The sequence below is a fragment of the Stomoxys calcitrans genome, chromosome 4 (assembly GCF_963082655.1).
Source record: "Stomoxys calcitrans chromosome 4, idStoCalc2.1, whole genome shotgun sequence".
In the NCBI taxonomy this organism is placed as follows: Eukaryota; Metazoa; Arthropoda; class Insecta; order Diptera; family Muscidae; genus Stomoxys; species Stomoxys calcitrans.
Window position 1 is genome coordinate 86,872,204 of NC_081555.1, and position 15,331 is coordinate 86,887,534.

At 38.8% G+C, this 15,331-nt stretch overlaps 1 long non-coding RNA gene across 1 annotated transcript in view; it reads right to left on the minus strand.

Moving 5' to 3' along the window:
• Positions 1–15,331, minus strand: part of LOC131997195 (uncharacterized) — a 91,630-nt gene that overhangs the window by 49,211 nt on the left and 27,088 nt on the right. The window contains exon 2 of the long non-coding RNA XR_009398110.1: positions 3,692–3,710. This is a non-coding gene — a long non-coding RNA (uncharacterized LOC131997195). The remainder of the gene's footprint in view (positions 1–3,691; positions 3,711–15,331) is intronic.

Below are 15,331 nucleotides of genomic sequence, written 5' to 3' on the forward strand. Positions count from 1 at the left end.
ACAAAGAATCGCAATTGGTCTATATTTCTTGGAATTCTTAGGCAGTGGGATGACCTTGGCATGTTTCCACGCTAATGGAATGTAACTCGTGGTCAAAATCCTATTGAAAACATAGGTTACATGAGAAATAATAAGGGGGAGCAAGAGTCTTACAAATCTAGGATCAATGCCATCAGATCCGACAGCGTTAGACTTTACAGTCGCGACACACTCAAGGAAGTCGGCGGGACCAATACAGCTGAAGCCAAACCCAGAGTCGTCATCGAGAGAGGGGGAGATATTGAAGCCATAGAAATTGGGATCAACTGGGATCTGTGGGACATTAAAAAAGGCATCATTAAGCCCATTGATGTCCAAGTTTGTTGAACATCTATTCGTATCTTTCCCAATTCCTATGTCTCGAATAACCTGTCACGTTCTCTTGGAGCCTATGGCGGAAGTAAAGCGTCTGTAATAGTAGTCTTTCTTCGCTATCTTAATCAACTTATTGACGTGGTCTCTTGCTGAGCGAAAGCCATCATGTAACTCAGGCGTCCTGAAACGTCTCCACCTGCGATGTGACATATTCCTCTAGTGAATAGCCGAACGAATATCCCGGGAGAACCACGGAGGACACTTCTCTAGTCTTAAGTGGAACCGCAAGTTCCTGTAGGTCACGGATATTCCTCTGTAGAAAGTCAGTTTGTTCATAGATAGTTTCCATACAAAATATCAGATCCCAGTCGATGAGCACAGTACTCGAAACCAAAAAAATCATGGTCGAGACGGGCAAAATCTCTATATGAATAAGTTTCCCTAGTCCTGGTGAGCTCAAATTCATAAAATAAAAATATCAAGTCATGGTTCGAAAAACATGAGGCTGACAGTTGATCGTATAGGAGGACTTTAGAAGTGTCACTAACAAAGTACAGATCGAGAAGCGTGCTGGAGGATGCGGAAAAATGCGTGGGAGTTGTTGAAATGACAGGCAAAAACCCCAAAGTAGACATTTCAAACGTCAAGCCCGTGTTGCTAAATCATGTTGCTAAATGTAAAATTTTAGTAGAAACCATGGTGGTGAGATCTCAAGATTCGGCTCCTAGGAACTTGGCACGATATTACTAGTTTTCAATGCTCTCCGCCTTAGGTTTGGTGTCGATTTAGCTATGATTGTCCGTCCTTCCGTCCGCGCGCCAATATGTCAAAAGCAGGCAAACTCTCGAAAGGGGTAGTTTTATGTCCTCAAAGGCGATTGAAATTTGGCACAAATACTTCTCATTGGTGTAGGTCGGTTGGGTTTGTAAATGAACCAAATCGGTCCATGCTATGATATAGCTGCCATATAAACCCATGTTCCAATTTGACTTATTGAGCCTCTAGAAGATGCAATTCTTGGCACCTCAACAATGGAGAGCATAAGTCGAACAACCTGATATGGCTCCCATATAAACCGATTTCCCTGCTATCCGATTTGGTTGAAAGGTACATAACACGCATTTACTGGTTTCTTATTATTGGGTTGCCCAAAAAGTAATTGCGGATTTTTTAAAAGAAAGTAAATGCATTTTTAATAAAACTTAGAATGAACTTTAATCAAATATACTTTTTTTACACTTTTTTTCTAAAGCAAGCTAAAAGTAACAGCTGATAACTGACAGAAGAAAGAATGCAATTACAGAGTCACAAGCTGTGAAAAAATTTTTCTACGCCGACTATATGAAAAATGCGCAATTACTTTTTGGGCAACCCAACATTTTCTCATCGACAATTAAACAAGACTTACAAAATCCATATAATAAATATATTTTTAATTTTCCCTCCCCATTAATGTCGCAAAAACCTACAACAAGTAGAGTTGACTGCTGTTGCACAGGGACACTGGCAATGGTTCATGACTTTGAACTTCTTTTTTAAGGTTTCGAGCAATTATTTTTTCCAAAACTATTCCAATTTCCCTCAGAAGGCTTTGGTATATAATGAACTTTTATCGTTTATTGTGAAAAAAAAAAATGAAACTTTTTTGCGCTTCATGACAAGAAATGAGTGCATTTCAAAAGGTGTCGCTTGATTGTTCAGAAGATGAAGTCGATGATGGGGATGGTGGTGTTGGTGTGTTTCTATTTCTAAAGGGGGCCGGAATCATCCACGAGTTGCCGGAGTAGTAATGGCGCTCTTTATACCTTCTTCTTCGGTCTATCCATGTGACCAAGCATGTGTTTTTGTTTTATTTTCGATTTTGTTATTTTGAAGTTTTCCTTTGCGACACAAAGAGAGGGGGCTGTGAGTTTCTTTTTTTGACTTTTTGGGTGTTTGGGAGCAAAGACAAAAAAAAAAAAAAAAAACGATAAAGGAAACTACGTTGCAATGTGGAGTTAAGAAGAGTTTTATGTCGTCGTTAGTTTGCTCCATTGGTGTAAACCGGTCTTTGGGGTTTATGCCGTGACTGTTGCAGCTTCACGAACAAAAACCAAAACTCAAAACAAAACAACAAAAAAACAGAAATAGAGTCAACGTCATTTTGAAGTTTGGTTTAAAGGTTGTTACGTTTTTTTTTTGCCATTTCTCCTTTTCTCGTTTTCGTTTTGACCACGATTTTTCTTTTTTGACGCTTTTTGTGTAGTTAGTTTGGCGTTTGTAAGTTTTGCCTTGTGCATCTTGGCGTTGTTTTTTTCTTCTCTTCTTTGTTGCCTCTCTGTTGTTGTATTCGATGTAATGTTCCATAATTTCGTTGCTAGCTGGAGTTGGCCATTGCCCGCGTTGCCATTGACAGTGTCATTTGATATTGTCCTTTGGGAATTTTATTAAAGTGTCTAAATGTAAAGATTTAAACATTTTGCCTTTTGGTTGTTTGTTTTTCATTCCTCCGCCTCCTACCTTTTGTTGGTGTTAGTGTTTGTGTGTGTTTTTGTTTGCTTTGTTTGATACCACCATAACTATTTTTGCCACTAACGAGCAAACATGTATTTGAAGCATTGTGTCGCGTTCACTGTCTCAATCGTCCTCAGCCCAGAGTCATCATCATCTTCTGCGTCGTCCATGAAGAGCTCACCTTCTTTGGCTCCTCGAAGGAATGCATGATGCATTCGTATCATACACTTTTTGACAGACGGCCCAAATGAGGTTCTCAAATTGGTTGCTTGGTTGGTTGGTTGATTGCATTGAAGCTTGACGTTGGTTGTTGCTATGATGGAAATTGAAAATAGGCTCGTTTTGTTCGAGCAAATAAAATCAAAACAACTTAATTTTTGTGCACAATTGGATATCGGATTTTTCTTTCTAGGAAAATATCACAGAAAATATAATAGTGCGATCTCTTGAGGTCCAAAAAGTACAATCGAGAAATCGATTATATAAGAGCTATATCAGGTTATTGGCCGATTCAGACCCTGCATCTATTTTAACACGAATCGATTTGGTCCGAACCAATAAGAAGTATATGTGCGAAATTTCGAGAGGCTAGCTTTACTCCTGCGACAGCGCACTTTCAACAAAAGGGTGGACATGCACAGATCGACTTAAATCATGACGATCAAGAATAGGTGTACGTGAAATCTTAACTTATGTTACAGACGGAATGACCAAGTTGTTATAGGTCCATCTTATGGTGCTGGATATTTGCATTTTTTAGGATTTTTTTTTTTATTACATGTCTCTGCTAAAATTGAATTTAGTATAAAATCACGGTTTCTAAAATATGTTCATAACTACTTACAACAAACTCTAAAGGATGCCTGTAATAAAAAAAAATAAATAAATAATATAAAATAAATTTGTACTTGTAGTTATGTGTGTGAAAATCTTATATATAAACAAGTAAAAGCGTGCTAAGTTCGGCCGGGCCGAATCTTATATACCCTCCACCATGGATCGCATTTGTCGAGTTCTTTTCACGGCATCTCTTCTTTGGGAAAAAAGGATATAAGAAAAGATTTGCTTTGCTATTAGAGCGATATCAAGAAATGGTCCCGCTTTGATCACAATTAAATTATATGTTGGAGACCTGTGTAAAATGTCAGCTAATTCGATTAAGAATTGCGCCCTTTGGGGGCTCAAGAAGAAAAATAGAGAGATCGATTTATATGGGAGCTGTATCGGGCTATAGACCGATTCAGACCATAATAAATACGCATGTTGATGGTCGTGGGAGGATCTGTCGGACAAAATTTCAGGCAAATCGGATAATAATTGCGACCTCTAGAGGCTCAAGAAGTCAAGATCCCAGATCGGTTTATATGACAGCTATATCAGGTTATGAACCGATTTGAACCTTATTTGACACAGTTGTTGAAAAAAATTTTCAGCCAAATCGGATAGGAATTGTGCCCTCTAGAAGCTCAAGAAGTCAAGACCCAGGATCGGTTTATATGGCAGCTATATCAGGTTATGGATCGATTTGAACCATACTTGACACAGTTGTTAGATATCATAACAAAACACGTCGTGCAAAATTTCATTCCAATCGGATAAGAATTACGCACTCTAGAGGCTCAAAAAGTCAAGACCCAAGATCGATTTATATGGCAGCTATATCAGGTTATGGACCTATTTGAACCATACTCGGCACATTTGTTGAATATCATAACAAAACACGTCGTGCAAAATTTCATTCCAATCGGATAAGAATTACGCACTCTAGAGGCTCAAAAAGTCAAGACCCAAGATCGATTTATATGGCAGCTATATCAGGTTATGGACCGATTTGAACCATCCTCGGCACATTTGTTGAATATCATAACAAAACACGTCGTGCAAAATTTCATTCCAATCGGATAAGAATTGCGCACTCTAGAGGCTCAAGAAGTCAAGACCCAAGATCGGTTTATATGGCAGCTATATCAAAACATGTGCCGATATAGCCCATTTACAATACCAACCGACCTACACTAATAAGAAGTATTTGTGCAAAATTTCAAGCGGCTAGCTTTACTCCTTTGGACGGACGGACATGGCTAGATCGACATAAAATGTCGCGACGATCAAGAATATATATACTTTATGGGGCCTCAGACGAATATTTCGAGTAGTTACAAACAGAATGACGAAAATTTGTGTTTGTTTGTAGGTTTGTTTGTTTGTTTATTTGTTTGTTTGTTTATTTGTTTGTTTGTGTGTTCCTTATAGACTCAGAAACGGCTGAAACGATTTTCTTGAAATTTTCACTGATGGTGCATAATGATCCCGTGGTGAAAATAGGGTACTACATTTGTTGATATCTAAAGGGGGAGCGGACCCTCCCCTTAACCCTAATTTTCGGAAACGCAAGATGGCCAGATGGGTAGTGCGATTTAAGCGAAATTTGAGCGCTCTCATATAGTACCCTAAAAAAAATTGGTATCCAAATTTAGGATGGGGTACCTACGGGGGCCGCCCCACCCTAAAACCTACCAAACATATACTTAGACCAATCACGACAATATGGGGCTCAAATGAAAGGTATTTAGGTTAATAAAACGTATTTGATATCCAATTGTCGGACCAAGTGTTAGGGGGACCACCCCAAGCCCCAAAACACCCCTTAATCCGATATTTTTGCCGACCACGGCAATATGGGACTCAAATGTAAGGTATTTGCGAGTAGAATACGAATCTGATATCCAAATGTGGGACCAAGTTTCTGGGGGTCCATTCCTTCTCCAAAGCACCCCCAAATAGGATTTATTTACTAACCCTGGCAATATAGGGCTCAAATAAAAGGTACTTGAGAGAATAATACGAATCTGATTTCAAATGTGGGACCAAGTGTTAGTGAGGCCGCCCCTTCCAAAAACACCCCCCAAGCGGACAAATTTACGACCATAGCAATATGGGTCTCAAATGAAAGGTCTTTGAGAGTAAAGCACGAATCTGATATCAATATTCGGGAAAAGAGTCTATGGGGCCACCCCACTCCCACAACACCACCCAAATAGTAAGTATTTGCTGACCATTCCAATATGGGGTTCAAATAAAAGGTAATTTAGAGTAGAACACGAATCTGATATATATTTTTAAAGCCAAGTCAATGACTGGCAGCCCCATTCCCCAAAACACCCTCCAAATTGGACATGTTTGCCGACTTTGGAAATATAGGTCTCAAATGAAAAGTATTTGGGAGTAGACCATGAATGTGATTTCAACATTCGGGACCAACTGTCTAAGGAACGTCCCACCCTCATAACAACACTATGACAATTTGGATCTTAAAGGTAGTGGAGCTTGATAGTTTTTAGAGCGCATATCCCAAACCGGACATATTTGCTGACTTTTGCAATAAGGGGTTTAAATGAAAGGTATTTGAGATTAGAAAATGAATATGATATCCAAATTTGAGGCCAATGGTAATATGGGGTCCAAATAAATGATATTTGAAAGTAGAGCACGATGCTGATTTATTTTCAGGGCTAAGTATTTGGCGGACCACCTCGCTCCCTAAATCGGACATATTTACCGACCATGTCCATGTGGGGCTCATATGAAAGGTATTGGGGAGTAGATCACGAAATTGGCACTTGTCGGCAATTGTCGAAAATAAATATTCCAAGGAAAATTTTGTTCTATATAAAGTAAAAGAAGGTGCAGCGGAGCGGGTCCGGGTCAGCTAGTACCTAAATAATTATGAATATTCGTATGGACATTAGAAAAATTGTTTGCCAATTGAACATTCGTTATTGTTTCAATGTGGGGTCTAATTCTCAATTGGTTCTTTGGAACTAATTGAAGCAAAATTTGTGCATAATCATGTCATACTTCAATGTAAACTACTTAATCAACCGCTATCGGTCTATCAAAATATATTTTAACAGAACGATAAGCAAGAAACCCTTATCCAATGGAAACGCCAAGGCCAAGTTGAAATTTTGTTTTAAAACTGAAATAAACCAAATAAGGGTCAATTCATCTGAATGATGAGTTGCAAATTGCTACCAACAGACATCACTAAAGACGAAAATGTTAATTAAAGAGAATTTTGCAGAACAAAAAAAAAAAGGTCAGACCTACAATTTGTATTTACCAAATTGGAAATTACCGTAATAAGCCAGCCGACTATCTTAATATTCAGCCAATAAACTTTTAATTATCAACAGCCTAAGCCTTCTTACCCACTACCCACTGACACCAAGGAGGTATTCCTAAGAAAAAACCCAACATCTCTATGATTCAACGTCATAAACATCATAAAGTCTTAGAAAAAAATCTGCAATTCAATTGCTAGAATAAAATCTTGGGGATTTTCACAAAACATTGAGAGTCAGTCTTTTGCTGAGAAAAGGGGAAAATCAAATCAACCAAAACCATTTTTTCTTTCCTTCTCCAGCTTCCATAACAATTGCTCTACGAACAAAATGAGCTAAGGATAGAAAAATTGTTCCGTTTGCGATGTTTCTTTTTATTTTTTGCTGTTGCTGCTGTTGGTTGGCTGTAACTTCTGCTGCCAACATCATCTCAAAGAGTTGTAAACACAGAAATAACGGCTTAAATAGAAACATTTATAACCATATTTAGACAAAAGAATGAACAGCAGGAACGACTATAGTACCAAGTAGTAGTAATACCATCATCATCCATGGGCTGCAATGAAGACACACAGTGGGGATCAATGTAAAAACAACAAAAAAACCGAAAAAAAAAACAAATTTGAATTTAATAAAAGAAAAATTGTCAAAATTGTCATCTACTCGTTTATTTCAATTTTCTCATAAAACCCAATTTCCCTTGTGTTCAACTTCAAAACTTCACTTTGGTAATTATTCCGGCTTCTTCCGCGTTCGAGCATAGATAAAATTTGCGGGCTATACTAAATTCGTCATACCGCTTGCAACATTTCGAAATATGGATCTATCGTCTGAAAAAATATTTAAAGTTTTGTTCGTCATGCTATTTTATTTAGCTACCATAATCCCTTTTTCACATTTCATCCCACTGTGCAACGACATCAGCAAACAGTCAAAGTAGCAACATTGGCTAAGGAACTTCTGTTGAGTTTCTAATATTTTCATTTGCCTGTTGCCAATGTCAGACCGCCAGTCAGTCACAACATTCAGGCGACTCCTTTGGCTGTTCTGCCTTGGCGTTGGTCCGCCGCTATCAGGCCTTTGCCTCAAAAAGGGATAAACATCACAATAGTTTTGTTGCTAAGTTTTTGTGTTTGCCAGCCAAGCTGTGCCTGCTAAATTGCCTGGCAGCTAAACAAGTGGGACTTCTATTGCGATTGAGTGCGCTGCGATGAGCAGCTACCTCAGTTATTGGTGCGATTCGAAGTTGCTGCAAAGCATTTTGTGAAAAGCAATCAGAATATGCTGCTGATGCTGCAGTTAATGCTAGTTTTATTTGCCAAAGCGCAACTACGGTATTTATTGTTTAAGTAGTTTTGTGGTGAAATGCAATATGGGTAGTATAAAAAGTTGGCAATAGGCCCAAATTAAGCTAAACTATAAAATCATACGAAATAATACCACCAAAAAATAACGTCAAGTAAAATATTTTTTGAGCATATAAAAGAATTGAAATTGAAAATCTCATGCTCCCTCCACCAAGTTCTTTGGACGGATTCTCTTGCAAAATTAAAGAAAAGATAACGAGATGTCGTAAAAAGAAATCCCCATGTATCCCCATTATCAATATTATCTCCCGAATTAAAGATATTGGGCCCATAGAAGCCACATATCATACGCTAAATCGTTGAAATTTCGCTCAGTGAGCTTTGTTCGACATCAGTGCCCAGTATGGTTTAGATCGGATCTTTTCATACCCAGCACCATAGGATGGGGGTATACTAATCTAGACATTCCATTAGTAAAAATGCAAATTTTGCCCATGAACATTCTACTAAGGAACAGGATTAAATAGAAACATTTATAACCATATTTAGACAAAAGGAACTTCTCACATACCAATGAGTGCAGTCCGATTCAAGTTAAAGCTTAATGATAGGGGGCCTCCTTTTTATAGCCGGGTTCGAACGGCGTGCAGCAGCGCGGCACCTCTTTGGAGAGAATTTTTACGTGACATAGTACAAACGTTGCCAGCATTAGGAGGGGGAAACCACCGTTGAAAATTTTTTCTGTTGTTCTCGCCAGGATTCGAACCCAGGCGTTCAGCGTCATAGGCGGACATGCTAACCTCTGCGCTACGGTGCCTCCGTTCCGTTTGTAACACCTCGAAATATTCGTCTAACACCCCATAAAGTATATATATTCTTGATCCTCTCGATGTTCTGAGTAGATCTAGCCATGCCCGTCCGTCTATCTGTCGAAATCACGATAGAGGTCGAACGCGTAAAGCTAGCCGCTTGAAATTTTGCACAGATACCTAATAGTCGTTGGGGATTGCAAATGGGCAATATCGGTTCAGATTTAGATATAGCTCCCGATATCCCAATTTGACTGCTTGAGCCCCGTCCGTCCATCTGTCGAAATCACGATAGAGGTCGAACGCGTAAAGCTAGCCGCTTGAAATTTTGCACAGATACCTAATATCGATGTAAGTCGTTGGGGATTGCAAATGGGCAATATCGGTTCAGATTTAGATATAGCTCCCGATATCCCAATTTGACTGCTTGAGCCCCTGGAAGCCACAATTTTTATACGATTTGACTGAAATTTTGAGGGTAGTGTTCTGCTGTTACCGCCAACAACTGTGCCAGGTATAAATCGGTCAAGAACCTGATATAGCTCCCATATAAACCGATCTCCCGATTTGACTTCTTGAGCCCCTGGACGCCGCAATTTTAACCGATTTGGATGAAATCTTGCACGTAGTGTTCCGTTATGACTTCCAACAACTGTTCCTAGTACGGTCCAAATCGGTCTATAACCTGATATAGTTCCTATACAAACCGATCTTCCGATTTTTGTCCGATTTGGCTGATTTGCACGCGATGTTCTGTTACGACTTCCAACAACTGTGCCAAATACGGTCTAAATCGGTCTATAACCTGGTATAGCTCCCATATAAACCGGTTTCCCTATTTGACTTCTTAGATCCTTACAAGCCGCAATATTTGTCCGATTTGGCTGATATTTTGCATGTGGTGTTCTGTTACGGCTTCCAAAAACTGTGCCAAATACGCTCCAAATCGTTTTAGAACCTGATATAGCTCCCATATAAACCGGTCTCCTGATCATACTTATTCGGTTCCTAGAAGCTTTCATTTTTGCTGGTTTGAGAGAAATTTGGTATGTAGAGTAAAAAAAAAATCCCAAAATTTAAGGTCCCGATAGAAGGTCCATCACCTATAAATTCCATATTTATCAGCCGAGTTGGCTAAAATTGGCAAAGAAAGTTGTATTAGACCCCTTCGGACCATATTTGAATAGAGCTGCCATATACACTAATCTTCCGATTTATAGTCTTGGACTTATAAAGAGCGAGTCTTTAGCTATTATCTTTTGGCAACACTAGTCACGCACGTTTTGTGTCTTTCGCGCCACTGTCTAACATCTTCAGTTTGGTCTATAATTTAACCATGAATCGTCTTACAAACGTCAAAATGCGTGTTCTGATAAGAAAATTCATTGCGTTTAAGCTCATTATTGGATCAGCGACGAAGCTCATTATTGGATCAATGGCTACGTAAATAAGCAGAATTGTCAATTTTTGAGTGAAGATCAACCAGAAGCATTGCAAGAACTGCCAATGCATCTACAAAAACTCACAGTTTGGTGCGGTTTATGGGCTGAAGGCATCATTGGTCCGTACTTCTTCAAAGATTATGTGTATCGTAACGTAACTGTGAATGGTGCGAGCTATCGTGAGATGATATCCAACCTTTTTTTTGCCCACAATGCAAGTGCTTGACTTGCATGACATGTGGTTTCAACAAGACGGTGCCACATGCCACACAGCACGCGTAACAATAGACTTATTTAAAGACGAGTTGGGTGAACATTTTATTTCACGTTCGGGACCGATCAATTGGCCGCCTAGATCGTGCGATTTACCGCCTTTAGACTATTTTTTGTGGGGCTATGTTAAGCGCATGCCCATGCAGACAATCAAGCTTCAATTGACGCATTGGAAGACAACATTGAAGCATTTATTCGTGAGATACCGTCTGAAATGTTGGAAAGAGTATGACAAAATTGGACTAAGCGGATGGACCATTTGAGGCGCAGTCATGGCCAACATTTGCATGAAATAATCTTCAAACATTAAATTATCTAGACCGTACTATCGACTCAAATAAAGATTTCATGCATTTTTCTGAATTGTATGTGATTTTTTTTTTTTTTTTTGTTAAAAGTCACCCGTTATAAAGTTCCTTGCCCATCTTCGTTAAAATTTGCATTAATAAACAGTGCTAGACCCCTCAACATAAGTACCAAATATGATCCAAGGATGGAAAATACATGTCCGTGAAGATACAGTTAACTTGAACTAGTAGAGACATAAACCAATTCAATTTTCAGCGTATGTTAACACGTTAACAGAGCTCTGTTATAAAGCTAACAGCAAATATTTAATTTATTTTTGATTTTATTTAGCTCCACATTCCGCAAAAAAAAAATAAAAACCTAAAACATTTCACAAACACTTCAAATTTCGCAAAAAATATTAAAATTATGTAAATATTTACCATTTTTATATAAAAAAAACAACTTTTCTCAATTGTGATATTCTAGATAAGATGAGCCCACTGTGGCGGACTGAAAACTAGTGCGTCAATCACCGCTTGGGGTGTTATTATATGGACCAAGGGCTTTCCAGAAATGCTTTAACTCCCACCAGAGTATTAAAGGAAAAAATAAATCGGCCATTTTCGATTGTATTGTGCGCTTGGGCACACGGAATATGTGTCGGTCCATCCACCAGTTACGCGAGGTCATTATGCGCGGCGAAGAGCTCGACGTATTAGCCCTGCGGAGTTTTGGGAAAGCCAGGAGAAATTGTGAACATTGAAGACCCCAACGAAAACGATTTCACTGTTCGGAAAATCCTCCAAAAATACTCGTGATGAAAAGAGCGTCAAAGCCGTGCGTTTGGACTTATATAAAGAAATCCAAAGAGACGTACGTGTGTTCCTAAAAAGTTTAAATTCTAGGTCATGCGAGTCCAGGTGTTGTCGTCTTTGGGACACTACATCATTACTTACATAAACCACAAGACCTCTGTGAGAAATAAGAAGGGGATAGAGTGTGATTGGTTGTGAAAATCATGTCGATCAGAATCCTCACGCACCAGGGTCTCACATACAGCACGAACATTAGTACGATGGAAGTGTATATGCGAAAACACAGCAAAGAAGTTTACTCTTAGCCCCGATTTTGGTGAAAAGTGCATCTTAAACTCACCTGTAATTCTGACAACAACAAAAAAGAAAACGAAAATTACAAACAACAACACTAAAGTCTATGTAATGTGATAAACAATTTCAAATTCAATGTCCTATCACGTGTGCAAAACTCCATCAAAGTCGGTCCAGATTTAAGTATAGCTCTCACTACTGGAGAAGTTTTTGATTACGATACGATCTAAATAATTGTGCATGAAATGTTTTATATTGGTCAGTTGGTCTGGAAAATTTCAATTTCATCAGATTTACATATAGCTTTATCACTATTTATGATAGAACCGATTGGAACTACGATTTCCCTGGTAACAGAAGTTACATAGACTTCTATACGGATGGTTCCAAACTAGACGACCAGGTGGGCTTTGGGGTTTACTCTAAAGATCTAGAACTGGAGATCTTTGCAATTAAAAAAGTGGTGAAATGGCTAAGATATAACGTCATACCGAATCTGTGGGCATGCCTCTAGCGATATGTAAGAGTTTTCAGGACGAGGCCCGAAGGACAACGATTGACAGATGGTCACTAAGAGGGGGCTGTGAGCATTCCAAAACTATGTGGCCTAATCTAGACTTGAAGAGGTCTACCACTTTTCTGTCACTGGCTAGAACAGACGTCTAATCGGAAAACATACTGACAGACAGAAGGTTGCCAGCAACGACTTTTGCAGAAACTGTGAGCACAACGAAGAAGAAGAGACTATAGAACACCTTATGTGTGTGTGTCCCGCACTAGCAGTCAGAAGGAGTTCCACTTTAGGTTCTCATTTCTATGAGAACCTGTCTGATTTAGCGGATGTGAACATTCGCAAGTTGTTTGGCTTTTTAAAACGATCTGGATGGTTCAACGGTAGAAACTAAAAGTCTTATTCTTTTTTCTGTTCCTGTGGTATCACAGTGGACGTATCTGATATTCAGTTGTCGGACCAGGTGCTTGGGGGACCACCCCCCTAAATCAGACATATTTACCTACCATGGCAATATGGGACTCAAATGAAAGGTATTTGCGAGTAGAATACGAATATGGTATGCAAATGTGGGACAAAGTTTCTAGTTTCTCTAAAACACCCCCAAATAGGACATATTAACTGACCCTGGCAATATGGGGCTCAAATAAAAGGTACTTGAGAGAAGTGTTAGTGGGGCCGCCCCTCCCTAAGAGGACAAATTTACGGCCATAGCAATATGGGTCTCAAATGAAAGGTCTTTGGGAGTAAAGCACGAATTTGATATCAATAATCGGGAAAAGTGTCTTTGGGAGTAGACCATGTAATTTCAACCTTCGGGACCAACTGTCTAAGGAACGTCCCATCCCCAAAACAACCCCTAAATAGGATGGATTTGCTCACCATGGCAATTTGGATCTTAAAGGGAGTGGAGCTTGATAGTTTTTAGGACGCATACCCCAAACCGGACATATTTTCAGACTTTTGCAAAAAGGGGTTTAAATGAAAGGTACTTGAGATTAGAAAACGAATATGATATCCAATTTTGAGGCCAATGGCAATAGGGGGTTCAAATAAATGATATTTGAAAGTAGAGTACGATGCTGATTTAATTTCAGCCCTAAGTGTTTGGTCGACCATCTTGCTCCCTAAATCGGACATATTTACCTACCATGTCAATGTGGGGCTCATATGAAAGGTATTGGGGAGTAGAGCACGAAATTGGCACCGACTTTCGGGATGTCCGTGAAGATAAATTTGAATATAACTTAGCCAAGACACAAACCTGACATTTTAACAGAGCTATATTAAGTGATTAACAGAGCACTGTTAACTAATTTTCTTTTGTATTTTAAATTAAAAAAATCATTTTAGCATTTTCTCACCAAATATTGTCTAAAATCACTTTCTAAAGAATTTATCCACAACTATAAATTGCTTAATAATAACTAAACCCTCAAATCTCTATGCCAAAAATATTTTTTGAAGGCCTATAGGACCCATTTTTAAAACGGCAATGCAGTGAACTCCTGATAGATAGGTGATACAAACTAATACCAGAATTAGCCCCTGCCAAGAGCTATTAGAATCAGAAGTCCCCATATTCAAATTGTATTTCAGATCGGAGAATTTTCGTCCCAAAAGTTATATTTGAATTTAACATAATGGCCCACTGTGCTGAACTGGTCAGAGATAGGTGATACAAACTAATACCAGAATTAGCCCCTACCAAGAGCTTTTAGAATCAGAAGTCCCTATATTCAAATTGTATTTCAGATCGGGGAAATTTCGCCCCAAAAAGTAGTATTTGAATTAAACATAATGGCCCACTGTGTTGGACTGGTCATAGATAGATGATACAATGTCTTGGCTAAATTATATTCAAATTTATCTTCACGGACATACTTTCGGGACCAATTTTCTGGGGTTTTACCACTTCCCCAAAACACCCCCAAAAGAGTGGAATTTTACCGACCATGGCATATGTGTCCCAAATATAAGGTACTGGAGAGTAGAAAACGAATTTGATAACCAATTTGTCGGCCAAATGTTTGGAGACGCCTCATCCCATAAACTTCCCTTAATCCTATGGCAATATGAGTTTTAATTAAATGGTATTTGGGAGAAGAGCACTATGCTGAAATTTTTCAGGGCCAAAAGTCTAAGGGACCACGTCACCCCCGAAAACACCTCTAAATCGGTCATCATAACAATAGTGAGCTGAAATAGAGACTTTTAATAATGGAACGAACACCCAAACGTTAATAACCCTAAACCTTCCGAGCGAATTCATAGACCAGTAAAGATCATATGGGATTCAGATAAGGGCATTTATATTGTTAAACTGTTTGTCAAGCGATATACTATTTTCGTAGCATGGTACTTCACTAAAAGTTCTTTAATTGTCGAAAATAAATATTCAAATGATAATTTTGTTCCATATAAAGTAAAAGAAGGCGCAGCGGAGCGGGCCCTGTTCAGCTGGTTATATATAAGCATTAAGGGTTTGTACCTTAAAACTATCCTTTCTTAAATATTATTTTCAAGATTTAATAACAACTTTTACCCACCCACCAAATGTTTACACCTTTGATTTGTTTTGTCAAAGCTTACAGATTATTTGGCCACTGCCAACTTAC